The sequence below is a fragment of the Dasypus novemcinctus genome, chromosome 2 (genome assembly GCF_030445035.2).
Source record: "Dasypus novemcinctus isolate mDasNov1 chromosome 2, mDasNov1.1.hap2, whole genome shotgun sequence".
NCBI lineage: Eukaryota > Metazoa > Chordata > Mammalia > Cingulata > Dasypodidae > Dasypus > Dasypus novemcinctus.
In genome coordinates this window covers 34565860-34579022 of record NC_080674.1, presented here as the reverse complement: position 1 = coordinate 34579022, position 13163 = coordinate 34565860, and the positions used below count along the sequence as shown (strand labels likewise).

General features: G+C 39.2%; 1 pseudogene; it reads right to left on the bottom strand.

Moving 5' to 3' along the window:
* Positions 1-13163, bottom strand: part of LOC101439816 (peroxisome biogenesis factor 2-like) — a 34251-nt pseudogene that overhangs the window by 11927 nt on the left and 9161 nt on the right.

The following is a 13163-nucleotide window of genomic DNA, read 5'->3' as shown; positions in this document are numbered from 1 at the left end:
AAAAATAAAGACCAAAAAAAAAAAGAAAGAAATGGGGGGAAGCGGACTTGGCCCAGTGGTTAGGGCGTCTGTCTACCACATGGGAGGTTCGCAGTTCAAACCCCGGGCCTCCTTGACCCATGTGGAGCTGGCCCATGAGCAGTGCTGATGTGCACAAGGAGTGCTGTGCCACGCAGGGGTGTCCCCGCATAGGGGAGCCCCACTCGCAAGGAGTGCACCCCATAAGGAGGACCGCCCAGCGCGAAAGAAAGTTCAGCATGCCTAGGAATGGTGCCACTCACACGGAGAGCTGACACACAAGATGATGCAACAAAAAGAAACGCAGATTCCCATGCCACTGACAACAACAGAAGTGGGCAAAGAAGAACACGCACGCAGCAAATGGACACAGAGAACAGACAACAGCGTGGGGGGGGGGGTTGGGGGGAAGGGGAGAGAAATAAATAAAAAATAAAAAATAATTAAACATTAAGAAATGGGGGAAGGGAAGCGGACTTGTCCCAGTGGTTAGGGCGTCTGTCTACCACATGGGAGGTCCGCGGTTCAAACCCGGGCCTCCTTGACCCGTGTGGAGCTGGACCACGTGCAGTGCTGATGTGCGCAAGGAGTACCCTACCATGCAGGGGTGTCCCTGTGTAAGGGAGCCCCACACGCAAGGAGTGCACCCCGTAAGGAGAGCTGCCCAGCGTGAAAGAAAGTTCAGCCTATCCAGGAATGGTGCCATACACACAGAGAACTGACACAATAAGATGACACAACAAAAAGAAACACAGATTCACATGCTGCTGGCAACAAAAGAAACGGACAAAGAACACGCAGCAAATAGACACAGAGAACAGACAACTGGGGCAGGGGGAAGGGGAGAGAAATAAATAAATCCTTAAAAATAAAGAAATGGGGGAAGCAGATGTGGCTCAACTGATAGAGCTTCTGCCTACCATATAAGAAGTCCAGGATTTGATACCCAGGGCCTCCTGGCCTCTGTGGTGAGCTGGCCCACGTGGAGTACTGCTGCACACAAGGAGTGTCACCCTCACGCAAGCAGTGCCCCCTGCACAGGGAGTGCAGCCTATCTAGGAATGGTGCCGCCCACATGGAGAGCTGACCCAGCAAGATGATGCAACAAAAAATACACACAGTGAAGAGACAATATGAGGCAGTGACTAGGGAACTAGGGAACACCTCTCTTCCTCTCCGGAAGGTCCCAGGTTGGGTTCCCGGAGCCACCTAATGAGAGTACAACAGACACAGAAGAACACACAGTGAATGGACACAGAGAACAGACAGTGGGGCAGGGGGAGGGGGGAGAAATAATCCTAAAAGTATCTTGCAGCAGTGTTTCCCACTCCCAAATCCCTGTCCCCAGGAAGGCAAAAATGATCTTTCAGTATGGAGAGGCAAACTTTGTCTTCCCTTTTTTTCTTTTTCCCATCTTACGTGCGCACATTTGTTACAGGTCTTTTCAGGTTATCTATGTCTTCTAGATTCAGTTTTGGTAGTTTGTGTCTTTCTAAAAATTTGTACATTCTATCTAACTTATCTAATTTATTGGTATACAATTATTTATAGTATTCCTTTAAATCCTTTTTACTTCTGTAAGTTTGGTAATAATATCCCTGCTTTCATTTCTAATTCTAGTAATTTGAGTCTTCCTTCTCTTTTTCTTGGCCAATCTAGCTAAAGATTTGTTGATTTTGTTGATCTTTTTCAAAGAACCAGCCTTTAGTTTCAATTATTTTATCTATTTGATTAATTTCCACTCTAATCTTTAATATTTCCTTTCTTCTGCTCGCTGTCGGCTTATTTTGCTCTTCTTTTTCCAGTGTCTTAACATGAAAAAGTGGGTTGTGATTTTGAGATCTTTCTTGTTTTTAAATAAAGGTATTTACATCTATAAATTTCCACGTACGGACTGCCTTAGCTATATCGAATAAATTTTGGTATATTGTGCCTTTATTTTAATTTATCTCAAAGTATTTCCTAATTTTTCTTTTGATTTCTTCTTTGTTTTAGTTATTTAGGAGTTTGTTTTTTAATTTCCACATATTTGTGAATTTCCCAAATTTTCCTACTCTTATTGATTTATAATTTCATTCCTTTGTGGTCATAAAACATACATTGTATTATTTCTATTATTTTTAATTGATTGAGGTTTGTTTTATGGCCTAGCATGTGGCTTATACTGGAGAACATTCCACATGCACTTGAGAAGAATGCATATTCTGTTGTTGTTGGGTGGAGTGTTCTATAGATGTCTGTTAAGCCTAGTTGGTTTACAGTGTGGTTCAAGTTTTCTATTTTTCTGTTAATCTTTCGCTGAGTTGTTCTATCCATTACTGAAAGTGGGATACTGAGGTTTCATACTATTATCGTTGAATTGTCTATTTCCCCCCCTTTTTTTAAAAAAGATTTATTTATTTATCTATTCCCCGCCCCCCTTCCCTCCTCCCGCCCTGCTGTTTTTGCTGTCTGTGTTGTCTTCTCTTCTCATTTTCTCTCCTCTAGAATTCACCAGGATTTGATCCTGGGGACCTCTGATGTATAGAGAGATTCCCTGTCAATTGTGCCACCTCAGTTCCTGGTTTCTGCTGTGCTTCACCTTGACAGTTTCTGTGTCTCTTTTTTGTTGCATTATCATCTTGCTGCATGACTCACTTGCACAGGTACCATGTGGGCACTCATGCAGGCACAGGCTCACCACATGGGCACTCGCGTGGGCCCTGGCTCACTGCATGAGCACATTTTCTCTTTTTCCTTTTCACTAGGAGGCCCCAGGGGTCAAACACGGGTCCTCCCATATGGTAAGCAGAAGCTCTATCGCTTGAACCACATCCGCTTCCTTGTCCCTGTTTTTTGCATCATGTATTATATGCTATTAGGTGCATGTATGTCTATGATTGTGATATCTTCCTGATGGATTGATCCTTTCTTCCATATACATGCACATGCTCACACTTACAGAAAAAGGAGATTCTACCTAGGAGAATTCTCATTTTCCCAATGATAGGTTCCCTAAAATATTTTTTGGTCAACTAGAATATATACACTTTTAGGAATATAGCTAAAATTGTCAAATGCCTATTTATAACTATTAATTATCATGGTTATACATACATTAATACAAACATACATATGATATCAAATGTTATGTTGACTTTTAAATACTGATTCCCCCCCTCACACTTCATGATGTCATTTTAATCAAATACCTCACATAGAACTTCAATTCAGTTTATTCTGCTAAAATTCTTTAAGGTGGATTAGTTCACTTGAGATTGGAAAATAAGGAAATGGAGTCAGTATCCCATGGAAACGATAGTGGTTCATCTGAAAAATTTCCAAGCATGATAATGTTTGTGCCATCAGGTAAAAGCAGTGGCAAGCAAGTACATAAGCATAGTTGAATATAACAAATTGAAAAAAAATGCACTTTGTCTCCATATTTTTTGTGTTGTTTTTTTTTCAGGAAATTTTCTTTTGAAATTATTTCACACTTATAGAAAAGCTGCCTTTCTCCCAGCTTTCTCTAATTTTATCAATATTAATATAGCCATTACACAATTATCAGAACCAGAAAAATAACACTGATGCAATACTTTCATCTCAACTACATACTTCATTTAAATTCGCCAGTTTTTCCCCTAATGTCTTTTTTTTTTCTGTTTCAGCACCCCTTCAAGGATCCCCCACCTCATTTGGCTGTTGCATCTCTTTAGTCTCCTCCAATCTGTACAATTTCTTAAGTCTTTCCTCCTTCCCTCCCTCCTTTCTTTCTTCCATCGATTTGTCTATTAAAGCCTTGATTTGATACTGATACTTCTCATTCCAAGCCAACACCACAGGTTCCTTCCAAACATCTCCCTTTCCTTATTTGTAACTTATTTCTTCAAGAGTGAGAAACATGGCTTCATTATCCACAATATAGTCACTTTTTTATTTAGTACTGGTATATAGATAGTCACAGAATTGCCAACCATATCTCTGTGAGGAACAAATTTACAAACTAGAGTACTGTATGTATAAACAATTCTTTTTGAGTTTAGCCTTTCAATATGCATCCAAAATACTGTTTTCCATAGTTACTTAGTGTTAGTCCTTTTCTTTCCTATCCTCTTCAGTATGGTTAATTTTGTCATTTGTAATATATTTCATTTGTTTCTTGGCTCATTTGTTACTATGTGTGTTCCATTTTGTGTTCCTCTCTCATCCCGTTTGATTTTAATAATCTATTTACATTTTGGATATGTGAAACATTACTGTGGTTCTCAGAGACAAAGCTATACACAAAGGTCTACTCAGAGAAGTGTCACTCATTCCTCGCTCACCTACCATGTTCTAATTTCCCCTTTGTTTTCAGCCCTTTCCTACCATTCCTTGCATGTAACAATCTCTTCAGTTTCTAGCTTATCTTCCCTGTAATCTTGGGCAAAATTCAGTAGATACAAGTGTATTTTCTTATATCCCCTATTTCCTTACATGAAGGGTAATATACTATAGATATTATTTTGTACTCCCCCCCCCCCACTTTTGCTTTTGTTTCAATTTGGTCACATGTCCATGTTAAGTGCATAATACTCAGTTTTCACCATCTTCATGTATTTTTCATTTGTTTCCATATCCAAAAAGTCTTAACAATTTCATATATACCATTCGTCAAACTACTTTCAGTTTTTTTTTAAAGATAAGTTGTATATTTACTGTAATATTTATTTTTAAAGAATTTATCATGTTACTCTGCCAGTATTTTTTATTGGATCATGCTGTTTTTGTTCTCTTGTTACAAAGTTGCATAGTTTTGAGTGGCCTGCTTCAGTACTTTTCTCTCATAAGCCCTGTTATTTTTTGTATACAAATTTAAAGATAACTCTTTTGTAGAATGTTGTTTGGTAACAGAAATGTCTGTATCAGTGGTTTCATCATTACTTTTGCTTAATGTTTTAAGAATATTTATCTTCATGATAACATGCTATTTAAAAAACATATAAAACGGTATATTCATATATCAACTTTATAAATTAAAAAGTATGTGTCACAAAAAGACAAATGAAATGTATCATAATGTTTCAATGATCTCTGGGTAAAAATATTTTGGGATATTTTAAATGTTATAATTTTTCCTGAATTTTTGAAATTTTCTATATCATCTTTTAAAACCAGAAAAGGAGAAAAAAATGCAAATTTTAAATATCTGGAATACTTCTAACTAATAAACTACAAAATTCCCTGGATATTTCATTTTAACTTGAACCTAAATTTATTTTTTTAAAGATTTATTTATTTCTCTCCCCTTCCAGCCCCCTCCCCCCGCCTCCTGCCCCAGTTGTCTGTTCTTTGTGTCCATTTGCTGCGTCGTCTTCTTTGTCCGCTTCTGTTGTTGTCAGCGGCAAGGGAATCTGTGTTTCTTTTTGTTGCGTCGTCTTGTTGTGTCGTCTTGTGTCAGCTCTCCGTATGGGCGGTGCCATTCCTGGGCAGGCTGCACTTTCTTTTGTACTAGGTGGCTCTCCTTACGGGGCACACTCCTTGCGCATTGGGCTCCCCTACACAGGGGACATCCCTGTGTGGCAGGGCACTCCTTGCATGCATCAGCACTGCACATGGGCCAGCTCCACATGGGTCAAGGAGGCCCGGGGTTTGAACCACAGACCTCCCATGTGGTAGACGGACGCCCTAACCACTTGGCCAAGTCTGCTTCCCTGAACCTAAATTAAACTTACAATCCATTCAATCACGGAATGTAAGCTCCATGAAGGTAATTTTTCTTTTCTCTTTATTGTTTTATTAGCTGCTGTTTGTTTCCTCAGTACCCAGTATAGCAGTACCTAGCACACAGTAATTTGAATGAAAACTGGAACAGAGAAATGAACAGTGGCAGTATATTTCCACTACCCTATATAATTTTATTTTTCTAGCAAGATTTTCATCATTGGAGAATCGGGTGTTTCAAAATATTCTAAAGACTTGAAAAAAGCTGATACAAACTAGAATTCTATACCATTTAAAGAGTTTTAAAAAATAATACAATTTACTGATATCGTAATTTCATCTTTGTAATATTCTGGTGAGAGTAATAGCCCTTGACTATCCCATGACTAGTTTTAACCTAACGTGAATTATTCTAAATATGTCACCTTTTGTTCGAGTTCAATATATTTTATATCTTGGTTTGCTGTCGAAGCACAGAAACTGAGATCTGGTTTAAACAGTCCAAATATTTTTCATGTTATCATTATTTAGCAAAATATTCATTTTTATGTTTTTTAATTAAAAAATGCAGAGAAAAGGTGTAGAGTAAACAGAATTGTCTTGAAAAGTTTTGCTACATTACTACTTTGCTAAAGGCTTCAGATATTTCATAAACCTACCAATATATTTGGTGAGTGTGTAAGCTTTGAATCAAAGGCTAGAAGAAAGAAACCTAGTAAGCAGTGCTTTTCATATCCGTTGTCCCCAGGAGTCCCAGGATGCTCCTCTAAGCTGCCTTAAGCAATTTTCACTTCCTGTATTATAAGAAGCCAACTTTGAAGGGTCTGTCAACTAAGGTTTGGACCCCTTACAAACTGACTTCAGAGAAATCCTTAAAATTACAACAGGGGCACTGGATTTTAAGGTTGAAAACAAGTTGTATCATTTTTAGAGTATAATGCTATAAATGCTGTCTCTGGAAACACTCAACTGACAAATTCTTCAAAATCTTTTATTTTTAGAATCCACTTTTCCACTTTCCTAGACGAAGCAAAGTGAAAGGGTCTCCTTGGTAATCTGAAAAACTGTCCATTTTTCTTGACATTAAGAGTTGCATGCAGGGAGCAGTTGTGGTTCAAGTGGTTGAGTGCTGCATCCCATATAGGAGGTCCTGGGTTCAGTTTCTGGTGTCTCCTGAAAAAACAAAACAAAAAAACAAACAACGAGCAAAACATATGAAAAACTAACTCAGGGAAGCCGATGTGGTTCAGTGGCTGAACACCGACTTCCCACATACAAAGTCCCGAGTTCAATCCCTTGGCCTAGTACCTAAAAAAAAAAAAAAAAAAAGTGAAAAAAATCACAATGATTAAAATCTTAACACAGTAATAACAGAAGATATGCTTACATGCTATGGTGTGAGGCATACTGCGCCACTCTCCACATAGAGAATATTCTTTGCCACTTGTGGCTAATGTTATGTCATTATTAGGAGTACCAGTAGGAGGGATATATCATGAAGATAACTTGGCTTTCAACTTTTGGATATTGATAAGTGGTAATAGAAAAACCAGAAATTCAACAAAACCATACCAGAGAAGTTTCCCTATTCACATACCCAAAGCCAACTTTGCTTGTATTTTGAGGATTGCAAAATACAGAGCACATGCTTAGGAATCATCCTAAGTTGTAAACTTTCCCCTTTAAAGGAACATCAAGAAATTAATCAACCCATCTAATTTCAAAAATCCAGTCACAAAATTCATACACTGCTTGACTTTCCAGAATGATGCTAAATGACTGGTTCAAAACCAATCACAGCATCTTTTCTAACTACTTCCCACCAATGGCACAAATAGTATACCATAGCTTTTGCTTTTTACTTGGTGGCTGGTATCTCAGGTTTGAGGAAATATCATTTCTGCACTGAATATTCAAAACTGACTGCCCCACATTGGCATTTTTGGAGTAGATGGTGAATCTCCACAAGAAAGCTTTTACCTCTGGTTCAAAATGGACTAACAGCTCTGGCTTAAACCCGTGAAAGTACTGAGTACACTGGAACCAAACCAGCTGCTCAAGGGCCTTACTTAGCTCCAGCACATCCAGCTGGCTTATCCTTAGCACTCTGTTGTGCTCTTCATAGCCCCTTCTCTGGAAGGCATGTCTTCTCTGAAGGTCTCTTTTTCCCCTTCCTGAAGCTCCCTCAAGACTTGACAGCCTATGGCTACGGCAGTGGCGATTCTCACTGCAAGTTGCTATGGCTCCGGCAGCAGTGATTTTCACTGTATGTTCCTCTGTGAAATCCTCGCCTCCTCCTTGCCAGGGGCTTAGGAGTCAGTAAAATGCTCTTGCTCCACGTAACTTTTTCTGAAACATTCTCTTGAGTGCTTGTCCTTTCCTAGCAGAACCTGGGCTTCTCTGGGCTTTCGGACTCACCCTTACTTTTTGAATGTTCTAACATATTTCAAGGGGACATCATCTTCAATTCCATCTAAATTTTCAAGAGTGTACCCATACAAGCATATAGAACTGTTTATTTTTTATTTTTTTTATTTTTATAAATGGGATGTTCCTAAACACATTATTCTAAACCTTGCTTTTTACTCTTAATAATATGTCTTGGAGATCTGTGTTGGTACATATTGACATATCATTCTTTTAAACTACTATATAATACTCCACAGAAAGGATTTATCAAGGCTTATTTAGTCATTTATTACTGTATTGATGGATATTTATGTCGATGTGACATTTTTTTCAATTACAAACTACGCAGGAAAGAACATCTTTTTTTAAAAAAAATTGCAACTCTAAATTATATAACACATGGGAAGTGGATGTAGCTCAACCCCTTGAGCACCTGCCTACCACATGGGAGGTCCCAGGTTCAGGTCCCAGTGCCTCCTAAAGAAGACAAGCAGGTGCCCGCACCTGCTGCAATGAGTTAGATGCTACGCCCCACCACAACGAGTTAGATGCTGCACCCTGCGGCAATGAGCAGATGCTTAAATGAGCAGATGCCACAAGCCAGCAGTTGCCACAGCCCATGGGGAGCAGACGTGGCTCAGGCCACTGGGCACTCACCTCTCATGTGGGAGGTCCTGGGTTCGGTTTTCGGTGCTTCCTGGAGAAGGTGAGCAAACAATGAGCAGGCAGATGAGAGAACTATCTGGGGGAGGATGTGGATAAATGAATAATTAAATAAATAAATTAAATAAATCTTTAAAAATAAACAAATTATATAACACAAATATACATATATCTAACTTGACATCTTCCATTTTAACCACTTTTAAGTGTATAATTCAGTGGTCTCAATCACATACACAATATTGCACTATCATCACCAATATTTATTACCCCAACTTTTTTAACACCTCAGACAGAAACTCTACCCATTAAGCAATAACTCCCTTTTCTCCGATCCCAGCCCCTGGTAAACTATAATCTACTATCTATCTCTAAGGGATTTGCTTATTCTAGGTATTTCATATAAGCGAGATCACACAATATTTTGTCTTTTTTTTTTTTTTTTTAAAGATTTATTTATTTATTTAATTTCCCCCCCTCCCCTGGTTGTCTGTTCTTGGTGTCTATTTGCTGCGTCTTGTTTCTTTGTCGGCTTCTGTTGTCCGCTTCTGTTGTCGTCAGCGGCACGGGAAGTGTGGGCGGCGCCATTCCTGGGCAGGCTGCTCTTTCTTTTCACGCTGGGCGGCTCTCCTCACGGGCGCACTCCTTGCGCGTGGGGCTCCCCCACGCGGGGGACACCCTTGCGTGGCACGGCACTCCTTGCGCGCATCAGCACTGCGCATGGCCAGCTCCACACGGGTCGAGGAGGCCCGGGGTTTGAACCGCGGACCTCCCATATGGTAGACGGACGCCCTAACCACTGGGCCAAAGTCCGTTTCCCTATTTTGTCTTTTTGAGTCTGATTTTACTCAACATGATGTTTTCAAGGTTCATTCATGTAGTAGCATGTATGAGAACTTCATTCCTTTTTACAGTCATATGTATATAAAAAATACTAAGAAAAGACACTTGTAAAGGAATCACTCATCAGCTAAGAAGAAAGAGTAATATCCCTATGCATGTATATATATCATGTTTTTTTATCCATTCATTGTGGACAGACACTTGTGTTGCTTCCACCTTTTGGCTATTGTGAATAATGTTGCTATGATTATAGGAGTGCAAATATCTGTTTGAGTCTGTACTCAATAGACTTGAGAAATGGAATCATCAGGTCCATGAGAATGAATAATTAATATTTTTATAGTCACTGCCAAGTTGCTTTTCAAAAAAGCAAAAATAATTAATTCTTATCAGCTGAGTAGGAGCTCACGCCCAGATTGGTATTACTGATATATATATTTTTTATTCTTTGTCAATTACATGGTGAAAAGTTACATCTCATTTTAATTTATACAGCTACCATGGGTCAAAGATGGTCCCTGTGTACTGGCCCCTATGTTTATTTCTTCACAGCAGGCAGGACCATTAGAACAAAAGCCTGCCAGCATCAAACTCAAATTCGTACACATCCTATTGTTTAAAATATAGCCCAATACAGGCATACTTTTAGCCATTTGGAGCCTACCTGTTTCGCATACCCATGAAACTACACCCAACGCCTGCTAGCCCTGTATACGACAAACCGGGGGGCTATAAAGGATCCCACCCTGCTGCTGCTGTTTGATGCTGACTCTGGGACTCCCTACTGTGCTGTGGGAGCAGCATTACCCAGACCTGTGAGTCTCCTCCCCAAACTCTCTCTGTCCGGAAGTTCCCTTGCCCTGCTTCCCTTCTGGGTATGACCTTGCATTACTACCTCTGGAACGTCCCTGCTGAGAGGAACTTGCTATTCATCCAGGTGCTACCCAAATAAAGTTGGCTGTGTGCTACTGCCCTGTCGTAGTCAAATCTTTTTCTTCATAGCTCTGAAATCCTTGAATTCACCTCAAATGATTATTGAGGGTAAACATCTATTTAGAGGTTTATTGATCCTTCTGTATTTTCTCTTCTGTGACTTGCCAGTTCATATTCTTTGCTTATTTTCCCACTGGGATAGTTGTGTTTTTCTTGTTATTATATATCCTAAATTTTATTTTATTTTTTAAGTATGTTGCACAGATTTCTTTCCAGTGTGTACTTGCTTTCGACTGATTTTTTTTTAACTCTGCTTATGTCCTCAAGTTTTTACAGAAGTTCCATGTTAATCTCTTCCTTTAGAACTTTTGTTTATTTAGAAAGGTTTTCATATTCCCAGAGTCATGAACAAAGTCTCCTATATTTTCAGTGAATGCTTTTATAGTGTTTGATTGTTGAGATGTATAATCCACATGCAATTGATCTTTATTAGTTGTGTGTGGTAGAAATCAACTATTTTTTCTAAATGCATGGTCAATTATCCTAATACTATTTCTTGAATTATCCAGCCTTTCACTATTGATAAAATTAAACCTTTATTAGATATTAAATTACCATGTGTGCAAATATCTATTTCTGGACTCTTCGTTCTGTTGTGTTTATCTGTTCAATATAACAGTTTAATAGCATAATAAAATACGTTTTGACATCTGGTAAGGTAAGTTTCCCTCTTTGTTGTATTTTTTCCACCAAAATAGTCTAAGCTGTGCATCTATTGTTGCCTTCTTGAATTAGCTTGTCAAATTGTATGCTAAAATTTGTTGGGATATGTTGGGTATTGCATTCTATTTATGAATCAATTTAGAGAGAATTGGGCTCTTAAAATATTGAGACTTCCTATGGATGAGCAATTATATTTTCCATTTATTTAGACTTTCCTCTAGGTCCTGTAAAGTTTGCATTTTTCCCTGTAAAGATTTATATATTTCCTGCTTTGTTTAGTCCTAGGTATTTTATATCTAGGTTTCTGTCATGAGTTCCTTTCCATTATATTTTCTGTCTATTGCTGGTATACAGGAAAACTACTGATTTATGGATGTTCTTCTGCTGGCTTGGACTCTCTTTTTATTTGTTTTCATCATATTAGTTTGGTAGACTGAGCAGACCCTGGAGCCTCCCACTCTTATCCCACATCCATAAGATAACAGAGAAGTTACGAAAAGAAGAAAATCCAGAGTATGCAGAAATCTCCTCCTGGAGATATTCTGGACATATATAAACAAATACATACATTTCTTCTTTTCCCATTTTTTCAACATGGTAGCACATAGTATGCTGTCAGTCATTTTACTTTTTCTGCCCTTAGTAGTTGAATGTTCAGTGTCAGTACCCAGTGAGGAGTCCTTTCTGTTTAAGGGGGCCCCTGAATGGCTGCAGAATTTAACCAGTCCCCTCTTGAGGAATTCCTGCCTCCTCCACCTTTTACTATTAGAACACTTAATGAAAATCCTTGTGTGAAAGTCTTAGCACAAATATTTGCAGGATAAATTCATACAAGTAAAATTCCTAAACCCTGAATCAATAAGTATATGCACGCTCAGTACTGATTGCTACTACCAAATGCCCTCCACAGAGGCTGTGCTAATACGCACTCTCACCAACAGTGTATCAGCATCCTTGTTTCCCACACCTTCACCAATAAAACAGATTGCTTGATCCTTGCTGTAGCACATGCTGATGATGCCCCATCCTGTATCTCCTTACCCCCTTTAAGTTTACCTTCAGTGACAGAGGACAGTTCCTGCACATTCTGACAGCACCCACTCAAATGGCTGGGTCTTTCTGTTTCTCTGCCTGAGTGCTTTTGAGGTGCTGCAACTTGTCCAGCCCACACAAGGTGGTCTTCCCTTGGTGGTTGGAAAGTAACAGTGGTATCAGGTACTCGGGGCAAATCACAAATGATAAGGAACTGTAATCAGTGGATAAATTCTCAAGCTTTCCCATCCCTCACCAGCCCAATTCTAAAACCTGTTCTTTCTGAGTCTTTAGAAGATCCGCAGGGAAATTGAGCTCTTGTTGCCTGGGGCAGGTGGTCTCATTAATACATCTTTTACTGACTTTTCTGCCTTCCCTATCTTGCTTTTTCTACTGCCTTGTTTCCTGATATTACCTCCCAAATAAACTAGTTGCCCTTAAAGCCTTGTCTCAGCATCTTTTGGGAAGACGTAAATTAAAATAGATAGTGCCAGTGGTGGTCCTAGAAAGTGGATTCTTAGAATAGGATTCAAGAATCACATCACTCTCTGGTCAGGTGGCAACAAAAACTTCATTGCTGGTGTAAGTGGGTAGTAATGACTCACAGTCTGCTGCAGCCTCATGTGTATGCAGACTTTCACATATGATCATTTGGGATAGGAAATAGCCATCACACTGAAAATAGGTGGTAATTGTGATGATAAGGAATGTGGAGGTGGCTGACTTACACCTTTTCGAGAAGCACTGAAGAGAATGGCATGCCAAGTCAGCTCACTATCACCTCAGGGCATGCTATGAAAGCCAGAGGGCTTACAAGGCAGAATTTAATTAGACCCTCATCACATCTCTTCCAGCAG